Consider the following 9,082-nt stretch of genomic DNA (forward strand, 5'->3'; position numbering starts at 1 on the left):
AGCGCACAACAATTTTCGCATGGTTCAGACCCCGACCAGGCATCCTCTGTTGCTACTATTCCCAGCTTTGCGTTTGACCATGATGACATAGAGGATTCTGATCCTATCTTTCCCCCGAGATTCGACCCGGATCATGATATAGAGTTCATACCGATGGATCAGCCCATGGAGGATCCAGCTGACCCGGTCGATCCTATCGACCCTGAGTTCGACTTCGAGATGGCTTTTGATGATCCAGAGCCTGCCATCGCCCCTGAGCAGGCAATCGCTCTAGACCCTATGCCTGAGCATGACCCCGTACATGCTGGCATCCCTGTTGAGCCTGTTATAGCTGACCCGCCTATCGATGATCATCTGGAGGGTGATCATGTTATTGCTGCCGATCATGTCGATCCACCTCTTGTTGCTGATATACCTGTTGACCATCATGTTGATCACATTGCACCCGTTGATCCTTTTGTTGCTCCCCCACCTGATCCCGTTCCACTAGAGCCCGAGCATGCACTGTTCGCGGCACACGTGGATCCACCGGACGAGCACGCATAGCACGGGTGGATCCCTGCTGATGAGGATGTTCCTCCTATTCCCCCACACCACACTGATACACGACATGTTGATTTCTCTTTTCAGGTTCCTCAGTTTGTACCTCCAGCGAGACCTGGAGAGGGTTCTTCGGCCCATCCTTTTGGGCATGTGCCGATGTCTGTTCCTTTCAGGCCACAATTTCCACCTGTTATACCATCCGCTTCACCGTTTCGCGTGGCACCTTTTGACCCCACTAGTGAGCCTTTACTCTGGTCCTCACCGCCTGTCATGCCACCTACTGATCCTTACCATCCATTCCATGTGGGACACACTATAGAGGACGTTTTGATGTCTTTCGTTTCTTAGCACGAGTCACACACGCAGCGCATCCAGGAGCTTGAGAGAGCTCAGCTGCCACCATGCCAGTGCCATGGTCAGACACACTCTCCTTTGCAGCCATTTCGACCTGTACCCCCAGATTATGCTGCGCGTCTCTTTGCTTTAGAGCAGCAGGTTGCTTCATTCATCCATACTCAGAGAGCCATGGAGGAGGACTGGCTCCAGTTACGTCGTTTGTTTTACACTCACTTTTGTGACACTCGAGGTTTTTCCGAACGATCACCTTGTAATATTTCGTGTGTATATAAATATTATTAAATGGAAACGTGATTTTTGCATGATATGTGATGTATGTATGTATTGTATATATATATATTTATATGAGAGCCGAAACCACGACCCGAGACCATGACTCGCAACCGGGCGGTTGCGAGTGGGCCTTTGGGCCGTAACCGGTTTGGGTCGAAACCCCCAAGCCCAACCCGAAACACCCCATGTATATATATCCCACCTTCTCCTCACTTTCCCTCATTTGTTACAACACACAAACACACACTCCTCCTATTTTCTCTCAACTAGAAACCCTCAAACAACATTACCATCTCCTCCAATTTTCGGTTCAAGCTCAAGGATCCCGGACAAGAAACTCGGTCAAGACTATCACTCGGACACTCCATCTTCTTGGTTCTCTTTTCTTTGTTTTCGGCTCCTCCTTTCATAACCGGACGTGGTGACCAACGTGATTGACAAGTAACCTAAACCTACCGAGCAACCCAAGGTGAGTTCACAACTTAAAAGCATGCGTCCCGGTGGTTTGGGACACGAGACTAACAACCCTATCCCCTGGTAAAAGGGGATACCATTTACATACCTTCCCTAGTTATTGGGAACAAAACTTACTTTTCCTTCCCGGGTATTGGGAAACCTTTTGGTTAATTACTGTTTATACGGATTGCAACTAACGGCACTAAACGAAACTCTATCACTCAAGTCCCTACTACAAATACCGATTAGTCGCCGGGTTAGGCGAGCGGGTTATTAGTTGATAGCGCTATTTAGGTGTTTACCAGCCTCACACCGTGCCCTGGTTTGGGACGGGCGTGAACTAATGTACTCAGAAATCCGTCAATGATGATAGAACATTGACATCGGGGCATCCTGCGGATACGCAACGGTTACCTAGTGTTCGGTATTGGAAAACAGTTTAGTCGCTAACTTTTGGGGTAGCTCCCCAGGGCATGTATAAACGGATAAATTAACCGGTGAAACAAAGTTTTTGGTAATTAAAACTGGACAACTAGTGAACTCACTCAGCATTATTGTTGACCCCTTACTGCATGCTTTGCAGGTAACCCGTGACGAAGGAGCTTGCAGCTTGGGAATGTGTAGTGTCTGTTCACCCTTGTGTTGGGTGTTACCTTATTTTGAATCATGAACTTTGTTTTAAACTACCGTACTTATGCTTCCGCTACTTGTTGCTATTTTGGAACTTAAAACTTTAAACTCTGAACTTAATATTTACTAAGCTTATGAATAGTAAGTATTACTTTTGTTATCAACTTAAGTATTCGGTATAATTGGTGGCTGGATCCTGGTCGGTCACGCCCTCGAAGCGGGTGTCATCCGCAGGTGGATTTTGGGGGTGTGACAGATTGGTATCAGAGCCATTGGTTATAGTGAACTTGGTTTTAAAAAGGGAAAAATCTTTTTGGAGAAAACCAGACTATAACCCGTGACTCGCGACGACACTACACTCCAAGTGCAAGGCTCGACACATTTGACCTCATAGCTCGGACCAGTGTTTACTTGTTTGCTTTATGTTTCCTGTTATGATATACGTACTAGTGTGCCTAAACTAGATAGATACACCTCTCTCTTCTATCTCATTCTCGCTACACTACGACATCACACTCATACTGTGTTTTCTGGTTATGAAGACAATGAGTGGACGCGGAAGAGGAAACATTAACATGACGCAGGCTCAGTTCACTAACCTGCTCAACACAGTGGCTGCGGCTTTTGCAGCCCACCCCATAGGTAAGCTCGTTGTTTTAGGATGTATAGATCCTACCGCCACATCGACTTTTCGCCTCTAAACCTATACGCTTCGCTTCTCACGAACAGGTCAGCATGCACCGGCGCAACCACCAGTGTGTACTTTCAGAACTTTCATGGATTGCAAGCCTCTCCCTTTCAACGGCACTGAGGGTGCCATAGGTCTTCTGCATTGGATTGAGAAAATTGAAGCTGTTTTTGCTGTTTGCGAGTGTTCCCCTGCGAACTGGGTGAAGTTTGCTACTGCTACGCTTGAAGGGAGCGCGCTTTCTTGGTGGAAGGCGCAGATTCAGATGTTTGGATTGGAAACTGCAAATGCTACTGCGTGGGAGGATTTCAAGGATATGATTAAGGATGAATACTGTCACCGGGATGACATCCACAAGCTTGAGAATGAGTACTATGAGCTCAAAATGGTTGGGTCGGAGATTGAAACCTACACCAAGCTGTCCAATGACTATGCTGCTCTCTGCCCGAACATGTCACGACCAATGTACCGAAGGATCGAACTGTATATCAAAGGATTGGCTCCAGAGATTCGAAGCCATGTCACTACAGCCAACCACACTACCATTCAGCCGATCGTTCGACTTGCTCACAAACTCACTGATCAGGCCGTAGAGGAGGGCAGGTTGCCCAAAAGGATCAGTGCTACCGTCGGAACTTCTAGTGACAACAAGCGTAAGTGGGAAGGAAGTCAAAGCAAGGATGCTAACTCCACTCAGGCCCCAGCACAGCAAAGGAAAACCGAAAACAACAAGGGCACTCAACAACAGGGTGGCTATCGTGGAAACCACCCCAAGTGCAACAAGTGCAATCGACATCACAGCGGGCAGTGTGTGAAGGGCCAGTGTCAGCGATGTAACAAAATGGGGCACGAAGCCAAGGATTGTAGGAGCCAGTTCCCAGCCAGACAGAATCAGCAACAACCACAACAGCAACAGCAGCAGGGAAACGACCGAGCATGTTTTAAATGTGGGGCAACAGGGCATTTTAAGAAGGATTGCCCTGAACTGAATCAGAACCGCAACAACAATCAAGGAGCTGGGAACAACAATCAGAACAACAATGCTGGGAATGGCGCTAGAGGAAGAGCATTCGTGATTGGAGCTGGTGAGGCAAGGAATGACCCCAATGTTGTGACGGGTAAGTTCCTACTCGATGATCGTTATGTTTCTGTGTTATTTGATTCCGGTGCCGATGCTAGTTATGTATCCCTACGTATTAGTAAGAAGCTTAAGCGTCCGCTTTCGTTACTAAGTTCTCCTCATATCGTCGAGTTAGCTAATGGTAGAAACATCGAGGCCTCACATGTTGTCAAAGGCTGCAAACTGGAGTTGTCTGGTCAGACATTTAGTATCGATCTTTTCCCTGTTACTCTTGGAAGCTTCGAAGTCGTTATTGGTATGGATTGGTTATCCAAGCATCGCGCTGAGATCCTCTGTCAAGAGAAAGCAGTTCGTATTCCTCGCCGTTCTGGCGAACCCCTCATTGTACAAGGTGGCAAAAGTGGAGAAATCTCCGGCATTATCTCGTTCTTGAAAGCCCAGAAGTGTTTACGAAAAGGGCACACCGCTATCTTAGCACTTGTCACCAACACGCAGGAAAAGGAAAAGAGGATTGAAGATTTTCCGGTAGTGCGTGACTACCCCGAGGTATTTCCTGAGGAACTACCTGGACTCCCTCCCCATCGTCAGGTTGAATTCCAAATCGAGCTAGCTCCCGGAGCAGCGCCTATAGCTCGTGCACCATATCGACTAGCCCCCGCAGAATTGAAGGAACTCTCGACTCAACTACAGGAACTTTTGGATAAAGGATTTATCCGTCCTAGTTCATCACCCTGGGGAGCACCGGTACTCTTTGTTAAGAAGAAGGATGGCACGTTCCGAATGTGCATTGATTATCGTGAGTTGAACAAGGTTACCATCAAGAATCGTTACCCCCTCCCGCGAATCGACGATTTGTTTGACCAACTGCAAGGATCGAGCTACTATTCCAAGATTGACCTGCGATCAGGCTACCATCAGTTAAGGGTCCGTAGTGAAGACATTCCCAAAACTGCATTCAGAACTCGTTATGGTCATTATGAATTCCTCGTTATGCCCTTTGGAATGACCAACGCCCCTGCGGTGTTCATGGATCTCATGAACCGGGTATGCAAACCCTACCTCGACAAATTTGTGATCGTGTTTATAGACGACATCTTGATCTACTCGGAAAGTCAGGAAGAGCATGAACAGCACCTACGCCTTATCCTCGAACTCCTTCGCAACGAGCAACTGTATGCCAAGTTCTCGAAATGCGACTTCTGGCTTCGAGAAGTCCATTTCCTTGGGCACGTGGTTAACAAGGACGGAATCCACGTCGACCCAGCTAAGATCGACTCTATAAAGAATTGGCCTACCCCTAAAACTCCCACTGAAGTTCGCCAATTCTTGGGATTGGCAGGTTACTACCGCAGATTCATTCAAGGATTCTCAAAGATTGCACAACCCCTCACTACACTCACTCAGAAAGGCGTCACTTACAAGTGGAATGTAGCACAGGAATCTGCTTTTCAGAGGCTTAAGGATAACCTCTGCAGTGCTCCTATTCTCTCGTTACCTGAAGGAACGGATGACTTTGTGGTTTACTGTGATGCGTCTATTCATGGACTCGGTTGTGTGTTGATGCAACGCGAGAAAGTTATTGCTTACGCCTCTCGACAACTTAAGACACATGAAAGGAACTACACAACACACGACTTGGAGCTAGGAGCAGTGATATTTGCGCTTAAGATATGGAGACATTACCTGTACGGTACCAAGTGCACCATTTACACCGATCATAGGAGTCTCGAGCATATCTTCAAGCAGAAGGAATTAAACATGCGGCAACGCCGATGGGTTGAACTTTTGAATGATTATGAGTGCGCCATCAAGTATCATCCGGGCAAGGCAAATGTTGTGGCGGACGCCCTCAGCCGGAAAGACACTGTACCAAAGCGCGTGCGAGCATTACAACTTACCATCCAGTCTAGTCTCCCTACCCAGATTCGAAATGCTCAGATTGAAGCTCTGAAACCGGAAAACATCAGGGCTGAGTCCCTGCGAGGATCGAGGCAGCAACTAGAACAGAAAGAGGACGGCGCCTACTATGTGGCAGGGCGCATTTGGGTCCCACTTTACGGAGATCTACGAGAGCTTGTAATGGACGAAGCCCATAAGTCCCGTTATTCAGTACATCCTGGTGCAGATAAGATGTACCACGATTTGAAAACCACATACTGGTGGCCTGGCATGAAAGCCCACATAGCAGCCTATGTTGGCAAATGTTTGACCTGCGCAAGAGTCAAGATCGAGTATCAGAAACCAGCAGGCCTACTACAACAACCGGAAATCCCGAAATGGAAATGGGAGCAAATTTCCATGGATTTTGTTACAGGGCTACCTAGATCTCAACGCGGGAATGACACTATTTGGGTGATAGTAGATCGATTGACTAAGTCTGCACACTTTCTGGCCATTAAGGAAACAGACAAGTTTTCTACCTTGGCAGAAATCTATTTGAAGGAAGTAGTCTCCAGGCACGGGGTGCCAACTTCTATTATTTCTGACCGAGACGCTCGTTTTACTTCCGAATTGTGGCAAGCAATGCACAAATCCTTTGGCTCACGTTTGGACATGAGCACCGCTTATCACCCGCAAACGGATGGGCAGTCTGAACGCACCATCCAAACCTTGGAAGACATGCTTAGAGCATGTGTGATCGATTTTGGCAAGAACTGGGAGAAGCATCTACCGTTGGTGGAATTCTCCTACAACAACAGCTACCACACTAGCATTCAGGCGGCACCTTTTGAGGCATTGTACGGTCGTAAATGCCGATCACCTCTCTGCTGGGCGGAAGTTGGTGATAGTCAACTCACAGGCCCGGAACTAGTGGTAGATACAACGGAAAAGATTTCCCAGATCAGGCAACGCATGGCGGCAGCTCGTGACCGTCAGAAAAGCTACGCTGACAAGCGTAAGAGACCGTTAGAATTCCAGGTCGGGGACCGGGTTCTACTTAAAGTCTCACCCTGGAAGGGTGTGGTTCGTTTCGGTAAACGAGGCAAGCTGAATCCACGGTATGTTGGACCATTCGAAATTACCGAGAAAATCGGTAAGGTTGCTTATAGATTAAACCTGCCTGCAGAGCTGAGTGCAGTGCACAACGTTTTTCACGTAGCTAACCTGAAGAAGTGTTTGTCGGATGAGACACTTGTAATTCCTTTTAAGGAACTGACTATTGATGAACAGCTACACTTTACTGAGGAACCGATTGAGATCACGGATCGAGAAATCAAAACCCTCAAACGTAGCCAGATACCCCTTGTGCGAGTTCGTTGGAACTCACGGCGCGGCCCAGAGTTTACCTGGGAGCGGGAGGACCAGATGAAGTCCAAGTATCCCCAGTTATTCCCAAACGAAAACCCCAGCACTGAAGCTACAACCGAATTTCGGGACGAAATTCCAAACTAACGGGGGGATGATGTGACACCCCGTTGAAACACGCTAGCTTGGCAGTGGCTGCTTCAACTTTCGGGACGAAAGTTCTTAAAACTTGGGGATAATGTGACACTCGAGGTTTTTCCGAACGATCACCTTGTAATATTTCGTGTGTATATAAATATTATTAAATGGAAACGTGATTTTTGCATGATATGTGATGTATGTATGTATTGTATATATATATATTTATATGAGAGCCGAAACCACGACCCGAGACCATGACTCGCAACCGGGCGGTTGCGAGTGGGCCTTTGGGCCGTAACCGGTTTGGGTCGAAACCCCCAAGCCCAACCCGAAACACCCCATGTATATATATCCCACCTTCTCCTCACTTTCCCTCATTTGTTACAACACACAAACACACACTCCTCCTATTTTCTCTCAACTAGAAACCCTCAAACAACATTACCATCTCCTCCAATTTTCGGTTCAAGCTCAAGGATCCCGGACAAGAAACTCGGTCAAGACTATCACTCGGACACTCCATCTTCTTGGTTCTCTTTTCTTTGTTTTCGGCTCCTCCTTTCATAACCGGACGTGGTGACCAACGTGATTGACAAGTAACCTAAACCTACCGAGCAACCCAAGGTGAGTTCACAACTTAAAAGCATGCGTCCCGGTGGTTTGGGACACGAGACTAACAACCCTATCCCCTGGTAAAAGGGGATACCATTTACATACCTTCCCTAGTTATTGGGAACAAAACTTACTTTTCCTTCCCGGGTATTGGGAAACCTTTTGGTTAATTACTGTTTATACGGATTGCAACTAACGGCACTAAACGAAACTCTATCACTCAAGTCCCTACTACAAATACCGATTAGTCGCCGGGTTAGGCGAGCGGGTTATTAGTTGATAGCGCTATTTAGGTGTTTACCAGCCTCACACCGTGCCCTGGTTTGGGACGGGCGTGAACTAATGTACTCAGAAATCCGTCAATGATGATAGAACATTGACATCGGGGCATCCTGCGGATACGCAACGGTTACCTAGTGTTCGGTATTGGAAAACAGTTTAGTCGCTAACTTTTGGGGTAGCTCCCCAGGGCATGTATAAACGGATAAATTAACCGGTGAAACAAAGTTTTTGGTAATTAAAACTGGACAACTAGTGAACTCACTCAGCATTATTGTTGACCCCTTACTGCATGCTTTGCAGGTAACCCGTGACGAAGGAGCTTGCAGCTTGGGAATGTGTAGTGTCTGTTCACCCTTGTGTTGGGTGTTACCTTATTTTGAATCATGAACTTTGTTTTAAACTACCGTACTTATGCTTCCGCTACTTGTTGCTATTTTGGAACTTAAAACTTTAAACTCTGAACTTAATATTTACTAAGCTTATGAATAGTAAGTATTACTTTTGTTATCAACTTAAGTATTCGGTATAATTGGTGGCTGGATCCTGGTCGGTCACGCCCTCGAAGCGGGTGTCATCCGCAGGTGGATTTTGGGGGTGTGACAACTTTCCCCCTCCTCCACCGCCATCTGTATAGAGCTCATCATTGTTGTTTGGGTAGACGTTGGTGAGAGGACCGCGATTGCTTTTGACTGCACAGCATTTTGGAGACTACATGATGATTCTGACTTTTGTTGACATGTATTTGATGTATTTGACACTGACTTGATATAGTT

Source organism: Helianthus annuus, chromosome 12, assembly GCF_002127325.2.
Source record: "Helianthus annuus cultivar XRQ/B chromosome 12, HanXRQr2.0-SUNRISE, whole genome shotgun sequence".
NCBI lineage: Eukaryota > Viridiplantae > Streptophyta > Magnoliopsida > Asterales > Asteraceae > Helianthus > Helianthus annuus.